This window comes from Cyclopterus lumpus, chromosome 18 (assembly GCF_009769545.1).
Source record: "Cyclopterus lumpus isolate fCycLum1 chromosome 18, fCycLum1.pri, whole genome shotgun sequence".
Taxonomy (NCBI): domain Eukaryota; kingdom Metazoa; phylum Chordata; class Actinopteri; order Perciformes; family Cyclopteridae; genus Cyclopterus; species Cyclopterus lumpus.
In genome coordinates, this window is record NC_046983.1 from 1,474,451 (window position 1) to 1,492,500 (window position 18,050).

The 18,050-nt window shown below is 43.8% G+C and overlaps 1 protein-coding gene and 1 long non-coding RNA gene across 4 annotated transcripts in view; one reads left to right on the top strand and one right to left on the bottom strand.

Annotated features, from left to right (window-relative positions):
• Window positions 1-13,774: 13,774 nt before the first annotated feature.
• Window positions 13,775-15,146, top strand: LOC117747608. The gene is made up of 3 exons (XR_004611428.1): window positions 13,775-13,833; window positions 14,114-14,193; window positions 14,383-15,146. It is a non-coding gene; the product is annotated as an uncharacterized LOC117747608 (long non-coding RNA).
• A 2,626-nt stretch (window positions 15,147-17,772) lies between these two features.
• LOC117747561 (mucin-5AC) overlaps window positions 17,773-18,050 on the bottom strand; it is a 10,165-nt gene continuing 9,887 nt past the window's right edge. For all 3 annotated transcript variants that reach the window (XM_034556897.1, XM_034556898.1, XM_034556896.1), the window contains one exon: window positions 17,773-18,050. This exon is cut by the window's right edge and continues 394 nt beyond it. The gene's annotated coding sequence lies outside the window, so the exon portion shown is untranslated.

The window sequence follows — 18,050 nt, forward strand, 5'->3', positions numbered from 1 at the left end:
ACATGTCTTCAGATTAGATCAGATATTACTTTATTCAACATGTTTACAATATACAAAATAATAAAGCAAATGAAAATGTACAAATGAAAGTGTATACAGTGTATCTAAGTGTGTATAGAGGTTTATTCATGTTCAATTTGAGGAGCATCTGGCCAGAGGGGATTTATTCTAGATTTATTATTTCAGTCGAGAATAGTCGTAATATTTTGAGAAAAAAAGTAATCATAATAATAATGATAATAATAATATTATTAATAATAATAATAATAATAATAATAAAATCATCATTTCATAAGAAAACAAACAAATCGACCAGCCTTATGAAGATGAAGCTTAAAGGAAACTGACATCTCTTTGTATCTTATTGTAGTCCTTTTGTGTCTCTTTGTAGTTCTCTTGGTCTCCTTAAGACCCTGAACCTGCTGCAGGGACCTAATATCCCCCTTGTACCATAATGTTCCTGATAAATATGCATCAATAAACTCATTCAATGTGATCTGAAGTCGGTTTCTGTATTTTGATGCTTTCACAGCGACATGAAGTTTCCTTTACTGCACGTGTTCATTATAGAGATGCAATGATTCTATTACTTCAACAGCATGTTCAATATTTAGTTTGTGACGTCATCACACACTTTCTGTTTCTGTCTGAACACACAGAACTGCTGCACCATTAAAACCAACTGGTTCAATCATCAGGCTGTATTTTAATGAGCATTTAGCGTCACCTAGTGGAGAGCCAAGGTAACAACATGATGAAGCCTCTGTACTGTTTAGAGACTTGTAATTAGATTGAATAAAAGACAATATCTTCATCAGATTTAATGTGTTTTTCAGAATGAGAGTAGAACGTAAAGCTGAACTGGACGACTTGCTGCAGACCTGTTGTGGTCTGCATCACTTCATGTGGAGCTCTGGCTCTAAATCCTTCAAATGAATTCTGGGAATGAAAACTAGATTTTTTGCTTTTTGGTCAAAACCTTTATTGATGTCAAGAACAATTACAATGTAGAATTTCTTTTAATTTAATGAAAACAAAATCTAATTACTGAAAATGTTCAACAGGGCCTGTTTAACATGGACATGTGACAGCTGGACACATGACTCAGGTCTCACTAGTCTACTGTATGACATGGACATGTGACAGCTGGACACATGACTCAGGTCTCACTAGTCTACTGTATGACATGGACATGTGACAGCTGGACACATGACTCAGGTCTCACTAGTCTATAATATGACATGGACATGTGACAGCTGGACACATGACTCAGGTCTCACTAGTCTATAATATGACATGGACATGTGACAGCTGGACACATGACTCAGGTCTCACTAGTCTACTGTATGACATGGACATGTGACAGCTGGACACATGACTCAGGTCTCACTAGTCTACTGTATGACATGGACATGTGACAGCTGGACACATGACTCAGGTCTCACTAGTCTACTGTATGACATGGACATGTGACAGCTGGACACATGACTCAGGTCTCACTAGTCTATAATATGACATGGACATGTGACAGCTGGACACATGACTCAGGTCTCACTAGTCTACTGTATGACATGGACATGTGACAGCTGGACACATGACTCAGGTCTCACTAGTCTATAATATGACATGGACATGTGACAGCTGGACACATGACTCAGGTCTCACTAGTCTATAATATGACATGGACATGTGACAGCTGGACACATGACTCAGGTCTCACTAGTCTATAATATGACATGGACATGTGACAGCTGGACACGTGACTGAACGTGTGAGGTGGTCAATTGTTTATGACCAAGCGGATCTTTAAGTATAAGCATGTTTTATGATTTCTCCCACATGTAATTTCCAAAATATGTCTGCAATTCACGTTTGGTTCAAAGTTCCCGTACAGGTGCTCAGGTTCTCTACCAAACGCCTTCTTCAGGCTCCATGTGGTGCGTTTGGAGCGGTTAGAAACCAGTTCCCTTCACACCTCTTCCACCACATGCTGGAACAGGACTTTCTAGATCGTACAACCTTTTTCTCACACGCACACCTGCGTTGTTTGTTTTCTTTTCTTTTTTCCTGCCCTCTGTTTGAACACAAAGAAGTGAACCGTTCACTTGTTTCCGAGACAATGGAAGTAGAAATCAAATGCTCTAATGGTTATTATCGGGGCACACCCGACGGCCCTGTTTCACAGAGCAGGTGCAGGGAACACCCTGAGGTGGTAACCCTGAGGTGGGAACCCTGAGGTAGGAACCCTGAGGTAGGAACCCTGAGGTAGGAACCCTGGGGTGGGAACCCTGAGGTAGGAACCCTGAGGTAGGAACCCTGGGGTGGGAACCCTGAGGTGGGTACCCTGGGGTGGGTAACCCTGAGGTGGGAACCCTGAGGTGGGAACCCTGAGGTGGGTAACCCTGAGGTAGGAACCCTGAGGTGGGAACCCTGAGGTGGGTAACCCTGAGGTAGGAACCCTGAGGTGGGAACCCTGAGGTGGGTAACCCTGAGGTGGGAACCCTGAGGTGGGTAACCCTGAGGTAGGAACCCTGAGGTGGGTAACCCTGAGGTGGGAACCCTGAGGTGGGAACCCTGAGGTGGGTAACCCTGGGGTAGGAACCCTGAGGTGGGTACCCTGGGGTAGGAACCCTGAGGTGGGTAACCCTGGGGTAGGAACCCTGAGGTGGGTACCCTGGGGTAGGAACCCTGAGGTGGGTAACCCTGGGGTGGGTACCCTGAGGTGGGAACCCTGGGGTGAAAGACAATCTGGGTTTCCAGTTTCAGAAAGAGTGGTGACTTAAAAAAAAAGAAAAGTTATTTCAAATCAAAAGAGCAATTCTTCTGTTTTCAAGCTAAAAAAATCAAATTAATTAATTATAATCTTGTACACAGAACATTTCCTCATACCAGTTGATATTAGTCAGAGGGAGAGGGAGAGAGAGAGAGAGAGAGAGAGAGAGGGAGAGAGAGAGGGAGAGAGGGAGAGAGAGAGAGAGAGAGAGCGAGAGAGGGAGAGAGGGAGAGATAGAGAAGAGAGGGAGAGAGAGAGAGACATTCACGATGTCTCCGTCTCTGCTGCTGCTGCTGGTCAGCGCCGTCCAGGCTTCTCATTTTCTAGGGACAGTGATGACTTACTACCCAAAGAAACTCGACGCTTCTGGAACCTTAACGGTACGTACAGCTCGCTCTCATCCAGTTACCGGTTAGAATGTGACGATACACAAGAAAAATAACCTTTAACTGTTAAAGACTGAATGAAAGCAGGAAATAAATAGTTAAAACAATAGTTCTGGGATGTGTCTCTAAATAACGTTTTAAATATACAACACAGTAAACTGTTTTAAAAACACCTTTCCATGGGTTCTATGTTTGGAACCTGGACCATCCGATGCCATCTGAACACAGTTAGTCACAAAAGAGGACGCAACAATTCAGATATTTGATTAAAAAAGAACATTTAATAGAGTATCTGCCCATTTCTAAAATGTCTGTTAACTAGAAGTGCCACATTTTCAATATTTATGTCTAATCCAACATTAGTAGCTATGCCTACGAAAAATAATTTCACACAATGTCTTGATATCCGACACATGTAGTTTCCATGTCCTCCACCGGGCGGTAGGGAGGTCAATGGCTCCAACGGACTCGGCTCTTTCAGCCCGGAGACGGCTGTTGGTTCCTCCTGTGGAACGAGAACTTAACGCTGATGGTTTTAGTCACGTAACTTGTGTGATTCACTCCTGTAGTTACTTTAACCCAAACAACAACCTTTTCTGAAACCTGACTACGTTCTTTACCATTTGATCTTAAACCTAAACCTAACAAAGTAGTTTCCTCTGAAGATGGAAGTTCATTTTGAAAAGACTATATTCATATTCAACAAGCAGAAGTTGACTTGTGTTGCTGGACTTTTGTAGGAAAACACGTAATATATCATACAAGCCGTTTTATAACACATTTAGTCCACTGACCACTACTTTCCTTGGATACTATACAACTGAATTATTCCCTTACATAAAAAAGGTAGTGATTTTCAACATATTAGATGAGTAAAAGTGACCCCCAGAGGAGATAGCCGTGCACCAACCAACATGGCCTCCGTCCTGTGTCTGGAGGTTTTCTTTGACCCGTCTTCACTGTGACACCACAGGTGGTCTTCCGCTACAAGCTGAACTTCCACGGATGCACACATACCGACATATGGGACTGCGTCAGCAGGAACTGTGGGACTCAGAGTCCTCCAGAGGTGAACGTCGTGGACCAGGAGAGCAGTGGAGAGTGGTGTCAGAAAGAGGGCGTCGTGACTCGGGCGTCTCTCAGCAGCGCTCCGTTGCAGCTTCAGTGAGTCACCATGACGATGCCAAACATAGGTCAAGGAAAGAAAAGAAGCCTTTGTAGTGGTGAGGCAGGACCCAAACACCGACAGCAACGAGTCAACGCCAGAACAACCTGACCACAAAGCAGGCGGGTAACAGGCAGCCAGGCTACAGCCAGCAAAGAAGTGATTCAAGAAGAACGGACAACCAACAGGCAGAAGACTATGAACACAGACATGAACCAGACAACTAGACACAGGTGTAGAGACCACAAACAAAGCTTCATGTGTGTCATTGGCCACGGGTATCAAACACATAGTAGTTGGAGAGCACAAAGAATATTTAAAAATTATGTTTCCAGGTGAAACTTCAAATGTTTTGAAATGTAAAGAGATTCTTTACATGTTACTATGGTTGTTGTTTCCTTGTATGATCATTTTGTGTCATCAAACATTTCTAAAGCCGTCAGTGCTGCTGCTCTGGTGTGTAATGTGAAATAAGGATTTATTAGGGAACTTTATATTAGGAGTTAATAAGTTACCTCCACACGTGACTCTTTCACACTTCCACTGAAGGTTGAGTGGCGTCGCCTGGATCAGGAACAACAACCTCATCAGTCGTTGGAAAGCTGTGACTTTGGTGGAGCTGAGGACGCGTTCGGACACCGGCCGGGTCAACGCGTCCCCCCAGACCACCATCCTGCCAGCTCTGAGGTAATTATACACCTTAAACTGTTTCAACTTGAATGAGTCACAGCACATATTTCATGTTGCTGGAATTATGACCTCACGTCATCACAAGAAAAAAGATTTCTTTTATTGGTTTCACTCAATTCAAACTTACGGTAAATCCAGAAAAAGAAAAGACTCCGATGTCGGAAAAGAGCCTTAAAGGAGGAAGTCTGCTGCCGTGTGTTCAGGCTCAGATTCAAGCTGTTCATGAAGACGTCTGGAGTAAACTTCCTGGTACAAACGTTGAGGAAGACGTTATTCAGGTTACATGGAGTATCTAATTCCAACAGAAAGATACCACTTGATAGACACCTCTGTCTAGACCCACCTGAATCATCATCCTCAGCGATTGGCTGCCTTGCTCAGGCTTTACATGGAAATTGCACAATGTTTCTCTCCGTCAGAGTTCCTTCAAACTGTCAGAGAGATTTCCAGCTGTTGGCGTTCGACCCTGACGGCGACGAGGTCAGATGCAGATATGGAAACACCACGGCAGCAGAGTGTAGCCCATGCACACCGCCCTCCGTTCTCACACTCTCCTCCGTGAGTACAAACAGACACTGATGCTTTATTATGATACCATTTTAGTCCATTCATAATCCAGAATCAGATCCTTTACTGCAGTAAAAGTACTTCATCACATTGTCATAATGCTACAATTAAAAGTCCTGCATCCAAAAATGTAATGACGTAAAAGTACTTAAAGTAGTTCAATCAGGAGAGACTTGTTTAGAATTCAACAATAGTTTATTACAATTGCATAACATTTGAATAGTGCAAAGTCTTCCTGAGAATAGGATAATCAAGGGGTAGTGATGCTGAGGTCTGATGAGGCAGAACTTGTTATGTTTTGATGTTAACCCAGAGCAGTCTGGGAGTCCACAGGAACGGATAGGTTGGGGTTCCCTTAGACCGCAGAACAGAATAGTCGGGTCGCGTCAACCACAGCACAACTCTAGACCGGGGAAATTGAGAAGACTTCCCCCTTCAGTTGATCACAAACATCAACATCAACACATCTGGAGAAACGTGGTTTTACCTGAACAGGAAGGGGATGAAAAACTGTCATCTTAGAAGAAACTAAAGCGGTCAGACAAATGAAGTAACAAGTCCAATATTAAATAGATAGAAGTAGTGGAGTAAATAGTACAATATTTTAATGAAGAACAAGAAAGTAAAATAAAGTGGAAATACTCAAATAAAATGCAGTTTGAGAAAATGTACATAGTTACATTCCACCACCGGTTTGGGCTCCTGTTGCTTGTTTTTTCAGTTTGGTCCTTGTGGTCAAATGAATAAATATAGCTTGAAAGCGTACATTTGGTTCCAAATGAAACGCCGGCTATTTCATTAACTGACAGGAAATCCGTTAGTTATTTTGACCTCATGTCCCTTTTGTCCTCTTGCAGTCCTGCACTCTGTCATTCTTCCCCACCAGTAACGAAGGTCCGTACGCTGTCCAGCTGGTGATGGAGGACTTTACCAGGGAGAATATCTTCTTGACTCAAAGCAACGGGTCCAGAACCACCTTAAATGCCAAAGTCCCAATCAGCAAACTGCCTGTCCAGTTTGCATTTATTGGTAAGATGTCTTGATTTGGCAGCCAGGACTCGTGAGGTTTTATGGAAACTAGATACATATACAAATCAACGTGGCAATTGGAAGTTTTCTCTGCTAGCTAGCGCTAGTACCATCATTAAAAAGCAACAGCAGCATGTGTAGACATGGAGTATACCTTTAGTAGCTAACATAGCATAAAAGTGCTAACGTTAGTTAATGGTGTGCTAACGTACTTTGCTAATGTGAGCTCCACAGATTTATAGGTAGAAACGTATCACTATGACAACGTTTAACCATGACGAGCTCCAAATCCAGCCTGAACATGAAGAACATCTGAACCACTGATGAGTCTATGAAGCAGAGAGGAGCGCGGTTGGACCCTGGTCAGAGCCGGCGTCTGCGTTTAAAGGCGGGGCTTAGCAACGCGTCAAGGGCTAGTTTGGTGTCTCTAACATTAAGCTAATGTAAAGTGTGTTCCAGTAGATGTAATATACGTCAAGATTTAGTGAACCTCTTGACCTGCTGGTGGCACTAGAGAAGAAGTCGACAAGTCATTAAAGTCCTTAGGATTCATCCTCTGGGCACCATGAATGTCTGTAAAGCGTTTAGTCCAAACCCGAGTGGTGCACCGACTGATGGATGGACCAACCGACTGGTCTTTCCATCCTCAAAAGGTCTTGCTTGTCTTTATGGTTGCAGTGGATCCTAAGGTGGAGTCCTGCACAGAGGGACTCTATCTGCCCAAGTTCCTGCCTCCAACCCCAGAAAACAGAGCTCGGCTGCACTCGCCTGTCCGTCAGTCTCTGGAAATCAGCATCAATGCGAAGGCCAATGTCTCCACGTAAGTCATTTGTATTTATTTATTTATTGTTTTAACCATATAAAGTGCCTTAAGTACCTTGTATAATTATTATTATTAAGGTTAATGATGCAGAATGTTCTCTGGTGAGATAATACATACTTATCCACATTAAGACATTAGTCTATGGTTTTCATTTGCTGAGGAATTCAGATGCACAAGGCAAAGAACAGGTTTGACAAGAGTGCAACCAACTGTATGAAATATGAACAACATCCACAACATCCTGGAGTACATTGTGTACAAGCACCGTGTTGTTCCAGCTGTAGTTTTAAAGGCGGTCACTGGTTCCATCCACTCAAATGAAAAGAGTGTGATTCATAAGCAGCAACGACCGCATCGGGTGACGGCGGCTGAAGGAAAAGGAGTCCGGAGCCCGGTGAGGATCTGGATCGTGGCTTCAGTTGTGTGGGTAGGTTCTGGAAGGTTCTCTTAACACGCCTTGTCTCTTTCTGTTGGCTGAAGGGTTTCTGAGCTGCTGTTCAGCGGGCCGCACAACCTCCTCAACACCTCCTCAGGAGCAGGACAGTACATCCTGAGATGGACGCCTTCTGAGGAGGAGCATGGAGAGAGCCACCCCATCTGTTTCGTCGTGCAGGCGGTTTCACAGTCAGTCTCTACATGAGCACTCATATCCCACTAATATAGTAACTGTCTCACTGCCGTCCCTCCTGTCTGTCTCACTGCCGTCCCTCCTGTCTGTCTCACTGTCGTCCCTCCTGTCTGTCTCACTGCCGTCCCTCCTGTCTGTCTCACTGTCGTCCCTCCCGTCTGTCTCACTGCCGTCCCTCCCGTCTGTCTCACTGTCGTCCCTCCCGTCTGTCTCACTGTCGTCCCTCCCGTCTGTCTCACTGTCGTCCCTCCCGTCTGTCTCACTGTCGTCCCTCCTGTCTGTCTCACTGTCGTCCCTCCCGTCTGTCTCACTGCCGTCCCTCCCGTCTGTCTCACTGTCGTCCCTCCCGTCTGTCTCACTGTCGTCCCTCCCGTCTGTCTCACTGTCGTCCCTCCCGTCTGTCTCACTACCGTCCCTCCCGTCTGTCTCACTGCCGTCCCTCCTGTCTGTCTCACTGTCGTCCCTCCCGTCTGTCTCACTGTCGTCCCTCCCGTCTGTCTCACTGCCGTCCCTCCCGTCTGTCTCACTGTCGTCCCTCCCGTCTGTCTCACTGTCGTCCCTCCTGTCTGTCTCACTGTCGTCCCTCCTGTCTGTCTCACTACCGTCCCTCCCGTCTGTCTCACTGCCGTCCCTCCCGTCTGTCTCACTGTCGTCCCTCCCGTCTGTCTCACTGTCGTCCCTCCTGTCTGTCTCACTACCGTCCCTCCTGTCTGTCTCACTACCGTCCCTCCTGTCTGTCTCACTGTCGTCCCTCCTGTCTGTCTCACTACCGTCCCTCCTGTCTGTCTCACTACCGTCCCTCCTGTCTGTCTCACTGTCGTCCCTCCTGTCTGTCTCACTACCGTCCCTCCTGTCTGTCTCACTACCGTCCCTCCTGTCTCACTACCGTCCCTCCTGTCTGTCTCACTACCGTCCCTCCTGTCTGTCTCACTACCGTCCCTCCTGTCTGTCTCACTGTCGTCCCTCCTGTCTGTCTCACTACCGTTCTTCCTGTCTGTCTCACTGTCGTCCCTCCTGTCTGTCTCACTACCGTCCCTCCTGTCTGTCTCACTACCGTTCTTCCTGTCTGTCTCACTGTCGTCCCTCCTGTCTGTCTCACTGTCGTCCCTCCTGTCTGTCTCACTACCGTTCTTCCTGTCTGTCTCACTGCCGTCCCTCCTGTCTGTCTCACTGTCGTCCCTCCTGTCTGTCTCACTACCGTTCTTCCTGTCTGTCTCACTGTCGTCCCTCCTGTCTGTCTCACTGTCGTCCCTCCTGTCTGTCTCACTACCGTTCTTCCTGTCTGTCTCACTGTCGTCCCTCCTGTCTGTCTCACTGTCGTCCCTCCTGTCTGTCTCACTACCGTCCCTCCTGTCTGTCTCACTACCGTTCTTCCTGTCTGTCTCACTGCCGTCCCTCCTGTCTGTCTCACTGTCGTCCCTCCTGTCTGTCTCACTGCCGTCCCTCCTGTCTGTCTCACTACCGTTCTTCCTGTCTGTCTCACTGTCGTCCCTCCTGTCTGTCTCACTGTCGTCCCTCCTGTCTGTCTCACTACCGTCCCTCCTGTCTGTCTCACTGTCGTCCCTCCTGTCTGTCTCACTGTCGTCCCTCCTGTCTGTCTCACTACCGTTCTTCATGTCTGTCTCACTACCGTCCCTCCTGTCTGTCTCACTACCGTTCTTCCTGTCTGTCTCACTGTCGTCCCTCCTGTCTGTCTCACTGTCGTCCCTCCTGTCTGTCTCACTACCGTTCTTCATGTCTGTCTCACTACCGTCCCTCCTGTCTGTCTCACTGCCGTCCCTCCTGTCTGTCTCACTGTCGTCCCTCCTGTCTGTCTCACTACCGTCCCTCCTGTCTCACTACCGTCCCTCCTGTCTGTCTCACTACCGTCCCTCCTGTCTGTCTCACTGTCGTCCCTCCTGTCTGTCTCACTACCGTCCCTCCTGTCTGTCTCACTACCGTCCCTCCTGTCTGTCTCACTGTCGTCCCTCCTGTCTGTCTCACTACCGTCCCTCCTGTCTGTCTCACTGTCGTCCCTCCTGTCTGTCTCACTGTCGTCCCTCCTGTCTGTCTCACTACCGTCCCTCCTGTCTGTCTCACTGCCGTCCCTCCTGTCTGTCTCACTGTCGTCCCTCCTGTCTGTCTCACTGCCGTCCCTCCTGTCTGTCTCACTACCGTTCTTCCTGTCTGTCTCACTGCCGTCCCTCCTGTCTGTCTCACTGTCGTCCCTCCTGTCTGTCTCACTACCGTTCTTCCTGTCTGTCTCACTGTCGTCCCTCCTGTCTGTCTCACTGCCGTCCCTCCTGTCTGTCTCACTACCGTTCTTCCTGTCTGTCTCACTGCCGTCCCTCCTGTCTGTCTCACTGCCGTCCCTCCTGTCTGTCTGTCTCACTGTCGTCCCTCCTGTCTGTCTCACTACCGTTCTTCCTGTCTGTCTCACTGTCGTCCCTCCTGTCTGTCTCACTACCGTCCCTCCTGTCTGTCTCACTGTCGTCCCTCCTGTCTGTCTCACTGTCGTCCCTCCTATCTGTCTCACTGTCGTCCCTCCTGTCTGTCTCACTACCGTCCCTCCTGTCTGTCTCACTGTCGTCCCTCCTGTCTGTCTCACTACCGTTCTTCCTGTCTGTCTCACTACCGTCCCTCCTGTCTGTCTCACTACCTTTCTTCCTGTCTGTCTCACTACCGTTCTTCCTGTCTGTCTCACTACCGTCCCTCTTGTCTGTCTCACTACCGTTCTTCCTGTCTGTCTCACTACCGTTCTTCCTGTCTGTCTCACTACCGTCCCTCCTGTCTGTCTCACTACCGTCCCTCCTGTCTGTCTCACTACCGTCCCTCCTGTCTGTCTCACTACCTTTCTTCCTGTCTGTCTCACTACCGTCCCTCTTGTCTGTCTCACTACCGTCCCTCCTGTCTGTCTCACTACCGTCCCTCTTGTCTGTCTCACTACCGTCCCTCTTGTCTGTCTCACTACCGTTCTTCCTGTCTGTCTCACTACCGTTCTTCCTGTCTGTCTCACTACCGTCCCTCCTGTCTGTCTCACTACCTTTCTTCCTGTCTGTCTCACTACCGTCCCTCTTGTCTGTCTCACTACCGTCCCTCCTGTCTGTCTCACTACCGTCCCTCTTGTCTGTCTCACTACCGTCCCTCCTGTCTGTCTCACTACCGTCCCTGCTGTGCCAGGTACTTAACACTTTAGTAGCACTTAAATGTCTCTTACTGATAGCACTTTGTAGTTTAACTTTATTGAAGAAATTGTACTTGCTAGATTCTTGTTGTTCTGAGTTTGGACTCATGGTTTAATGCACTTATTGTAAGTCGCTTTGGATAAAAGCGTCAGCTAAATGACATGTAATGTAATGTTTAGAGCACTAGGAACTACCAGTTCATTCTTCATCACAGTTTAACACTCACACACACACACACACTCACACACTCACACACACACACACACACACACACACACACTCACACTCACACACACACACACACACTCACAGTCCAGTAACTATGCCCTTCACTCAGGGAAGCTCAACTCTACTTGACACAAGAAAGACAATAACTTTTAATATCTAAAAATAATGATATCATTAATACAATTTAGTAAATGATTGTAATAAAGTGTCTCCACAGGTCAGTCAAGTATCACTCTGAGCTCCGATGTGTCATTGTGACGGTTGGAAATGGTGAGTGGAACTCCTCCTGGGTTTATTTATGTGATGACTTCCATTGAGGATTTTCTGGATTAATAAAGTTGACTTTTAATCTTTTGTATAGTTGCACAAAGCACAACTACCTCACCAACCACAACCAGCAGCTCATCTACAACCACAACCAGCAGCTCAACCACAACACCAACTACAACCACAACACCATCTACAACCACAACACCATCTACAAACACAACACCAACTACATCTACAACCACAACACCATCTACAACCACAACACCATCTACAAACACAACACCATCTACAAACACAACACCAACTACATCTACAAACACAACACCATCTACAACCACAACACCATCTACAAACACAACACCAACTACATCTACAAACACAACACCATCTACAAACACAACACCAACTACATCTACAACCACAACACCATCTACAAACACAACACCATCTACAAACACAACACCAACTACATCTACAAACACAACACCATCTACAAACACAACACCAACTACATCTACAAACACAACACCATCTACAAACACAACACCAACTACATCTACAAACACAACACCATCTACAACCACAACACCATCTACAACCACAACACCATCTACAACCACAACACCAACTACATCTACAACCACAACACCATCTACAACCACAACACCAACTACATCTACAACCACAACACCAACTACAAACACAACACCATCTACAAACACAACACCAACTACATCTACAACCACAACACCAACTACATCTACAAACACAACACCATCTACAACCACAACACCATCTACAACCACAACACCATCTACAACCACAACACCATCTACAACCACAACACCATCTACAACCACAACACCATCTACAACCACAACACCAACTACATCTACAACCACAACACCATCTACAAACACAACACCAACTACATCTACAACCACAACACCATCTACAACCACAACACCATCTACAACCACAACACCAACTACATCTACAACCACAACACCATCTACAACCACAACACCATCTACAAACACAACACCAACTACATCTACAACCACAACACCAACTACAAACACAACACCATCTACAAACACAACACCATCTACAAACACAACACCAACTACAACCACAACACCATCTACAAACACAACACCATCTACAAACACAACACCAACTACATCTACAACCACAACACCATCTACAAACACAACACCAACTACAACCACAACACCATCTACAACCACAACACCATCTACAACCACAACACCATCTACAACCACAACACCAACTACATCTACAAACACAACACCATCTACAACCACAACACCATCTACAACCACAACACCATCTACAACCACAACACCATCTACAACCACAACACCAACTACATCTACAACCACAACACCATCTACAAACACAACACCATCTACAAACACAACACCAACTACATCTACAAACACAACACCATCTACAACCACAACACCAACTACATCTACAACCACAACACCATCTACAACCACAACACCATCTACAACCACAACACCATCTACAACCACAACACCATCTACAACCACAACACCATCTACAACCACAACACCATCTACAACCACAACACCATCTACAACCACAACACCAACTACAAACACAACACCATCTACAACCACAACACCATCTACAACCACAACACCAACTACATCTACAACCACAACACCAACTACAACCACAACACCATCTACAACCACAACACCAACTACAAACACAACACCAACTACAAACACAACACCATCTACAACCACAACACCAACTACAAACACAACACCATCTACAACCACAACACCAACTACAAACACAACACCAACTACAAACACAACACCATCTACAACCACAACACCATCTACAAACACAACACCATCTACAACCACAACACCAACTACAACCACAACACCATCTACAACCACAACACCATCTACAACCACAACACCATCTACAACCACAACACCATCTACAAACACAACACCATCTACAAACACAACACCAACTACAAACACAACACCAACTACAACCACAACACCATCCAGAACAACTACCCCACAAACTACAACCAGTGAGTATGACAAATGGTGATGTTGTACATCATGTAACCATCTCTTCTTGGGCATAAATACATATATATATATATATATATATATATATATATATATATATTTCTTTATATATATTAATACAGCTAAGGGTTGGAGCTAAGTGAGACAAATGGTGATGTTGTACATCTTGTAACCATCTCTTCATGGGCATACATATATATATATATATATATATATATATATATGTATTTATGTATATATATATTTCTACATTGTAATGTGTGGACACTGTGCTTCTAGCTGTTGTCGCTCTGAGAATGAGACTTGTGTCTTCAACTCCACTGTCTGAGGACGTCATCAGGAGTACCGTCATACAACAGGTCAGCCCTTTCTTACCTCACCAGAAATCAAAGCATCAGATAACTTGTTGCAGGTTTCATTATATGTTAGACTTCTTACTGTAGACACTTCCAGTGGTTCAGAAATACATTCAAATCTGCCTCTTAACACTGAACCATCGGATAAGGAAGTGATGGTATCTCAGCACCACTGTCCATCTTCTTCTCCAGATAAGAGATGAACTGGTGAGACTGCTGTCAGTCACGACTGTACTCATCAGAAGTGTGCCGTCAACTCCTACAACCACAGCGACCCCTGGTGGTTCAACGTGAACATGTATGAAACCCTGCAGGGACATGTTGGTGTTTAGTTGTCAGATTTACAATGGCAAGGTCAGCAGTTTTACTTTTACTGTTAAAAAAACACCATTTTAAATCTTCTTAGATTAAAAAAAACAAAAACATTGATATCGAAATAAAATATTTTTTGGGTTTTGTTTATCAGGTTTTCCAGAGGTCACATTGAATTATCGATATAGTATCACTATATCGATACACAATATACACACAGATATAAATAAAGCTATGACTACATATATAATGTATATTCACAAATGTGTCCTCAGTAAAAAACAGACATATTTATAATTCAGCTCACTTATGCAACATCAATGCACATTACTAACTCCAGAGATGTGTACGGATTGTATAGATACTTGTGTAAATAGTTTATTGTTTTTTACATTTCTTATTGTTAGAAATGTTTACAGTTTGTTAAAATATGATATGTTCCATTTTGATTCAACATTCAGTTGCTTGGTGGTGTTTTTTGAATAGGTAAATATAGAGGTATGTTAAATGAACTCTTGTTTTGTTTTAAAGATTAAAGAATGCTGTATTTAATGCTGTATTTGCATGTATTGAACCCATTAGTAATATACAAGTGAGATATATATTCTGGTACATTTAGAACCTCGGCTAAACGGTCTTTACTAACGAGGCTCTAATTCTGTTCTGCTTCACTTTCTAAGTGTTCAGATATAGAAACATAAATGATGAAGTGGAAATGTGTTGTTTTTGTGTCAAAATGTTACCAACGAATCACAAGCACAAACAAAAGTCTTAGTATTTTAATAAGTGAGGAAATGGTACATTAGGTGTTAAAAATATGTCACATATATCTCAATACATTTTTTGTATTTATTTATTAGGAATTAGTGGTTGAGCACTAATTAAAGTACCACAATACATTTTAGTTGTAATGCCCTTGACAGGATGGTAAAGAAACAACTTAAAACAGGCGCACGGCAACAAAAACATGATCTTCTGTTGACACACGCAAACAAAGAGACAAAAAGACTACAGATAGACACAAAACGACCACAAAGTGAATTAAAACGACTCAAAGAGAAACAAAAAGACTACAAAGAGAAACACCAAGACTACAAAGAGAAACACCAAGACTACAAAGAGAAACAACAGGACTACAGAGAGAAACAACAGGACTACAAAGAGAAACAAAAGGACTACAAAGAGACACAAAAGGACTACAAAGAGACACAAAACGACCACAAAGTGAATTAAAACGACTCAAAGAGAAACAAAAAGACTACAAAGAGAAACACCAAGACTACAAAGAGAAACACCAAGACTACAAAGAGAAACAACAGGACTACAGAGAGAAACAACAGGACTACAAAGAGACACAAAACGACCACAAAGTGAATTAAAACGACTCAAAGAGAAACAAAAAGACTACAAAGAGAAACACCAAGACTACAAAGAGAAACACCAAGACTACAAAGAGAAACAACAGGACTACAGAGAGAAACAACAGGACTACAGAGAGAAACAACAGGACTACAAAGAGAAACAAAAGGACTACAAAGAGACACAAAAGGACTACAAAGAGAAACAAGAGAAACAACAGGACTACAAAGAGAAACAAAAGGACTGCAAAGAGAAACAAAAGGACTACAAAGAGAAACAAGAAAAACAACAGGACTACAAAGAGAAACAAAAGGACTACAAAGAGAAACAAAAGGACTACAAAGAGAAACAAGAGAAACAACAGGACTACAAAGAGAAACAAAAGGACTGCAAAGAGAAACAAAAGGACTACAAAGAGAAACAAGAAAAACAACAGGACTACAAAGAGACACAACAGGACTACAAAGAGACACAATGTTCTGGTAGGAGGTACATCTCTGTACGTCATGAGGTGAAGACGTGGTTGACTTACCGCGCTTCTGTCTTGGGCCCAGCCCTGTGGGGGTAAAGAGACCATAGCATGACATGAGGAAGCCCTCTCACGGCGCTCCAATCGACGGCGTTTACACTTCCTGTTACGAGCACGTCAGTGCTTTTTCTGAACAATAACAACAACTTTCCATCTGCAATGTTGACAAACTAATTACTAAACCACCCACTTTAAATTCCAGGAAGACGTCAAAGTTAATACCATGAGGTAACACTCCGACTTCATAAAAATACATTGATAACCAATACGCAAAGACGTATCTCATAATTACAATAAACCCTCTCATGATGATTTGGAGAATTGTGACATATTATGTATACAAGAGACATTGTTAGCAAAGCAAGATTTGGAAAGCTAAACTCTCTGAATGATGACTTTCATGGAGCTGGGGCGTCTACAACTGACCTTGGGAATAGTCCGCGGTAGGATACCAGGGGGTGTGGCTATTCTATGGCATAAGAAGCTTGACTCATTGATAAATGTGTTGACTGGTGCAATACAGTTTACTGACGCTGATAAGGAATTCATTATCCTAAATGTCTATACACCCTTTGAGTGCCATCACAATGAAAATGAATATCTAAACAGCCTTTATCAATTCCTATTCAAGATAATACTACTTACATACCAGAGAGCTATCTAGTCCATGTGGTGCTGGTCTTCAGCAGCTCCTTACTGTATGTACTGTCTATGGATATGAATATTACTGAAGAGACCGAGATGGAGTAGTGCCAGTGAAACGTTTGTGGCTGCAGGAGTTCATACTTTATGAGCTGTTTTAAGAAATCTTATGTATACATTTATCTGCGGGGTTAATGACTAATAATAATCGAACATAAAGTAATTATGAGATTATGATCTCAAGACCTTCAAAATGGAAACAAATCAAAATATAAATAAGATAAAAGTTAAATTATGCTACATCTAACTTTCCTTCAGGTTTCAGAGTCCTCCATTTCCACCATTTTCAATCTTTAATGAAGATCATTTTTAATCAAATGTATTTAAATCTTTAAAAATGCCGTAGACATCCGACACAACCCACAGAAGGTACCCTGATGTATTTACAGGCTCTTCATTAAAGATGGATCATGGTTCCTGACTACTTCACCACGGACAATGCATTTGTATATTTACCACAAACCAAAACAATGTGATGATGTGATTAAAGGTTATGATATACTTTACCTGCCATGACCAGAATGAACTGGACCAGTCCAGCCACTAAGATGAGTCCAGTTCTGTCCTTCATCGACGTGAATTCAATGTTTTAAAACAGACTTTTGCGTTTACTTGAGGCGGACAAACCTGAACTATGTGTACAAGTCTGAAAGAGGAAAAATAGAGTCAGACCAAACAGGTTGAACTTGTTTTACAAGTTTTTAATGAGGACGACAGAACCGCAGCTGCAAATGCAAAATGAATATTTAACCGGCTCACTGGAGAGAAGATGGAACTATAAGCCACTGAAAAACACTTTTCTCAAAACAATAAGTTACATGTCAGTATGTCAGTTGAGTCCTAAGTTTGAACTAAATAAAGCAACATTACAGCAGGGAAATATATTTTTCATTTATTCCTCTCAACAAAACCCAATAAAAACCAAAGTAATTACATATTCAAAGCTCTGAGGGGAGTG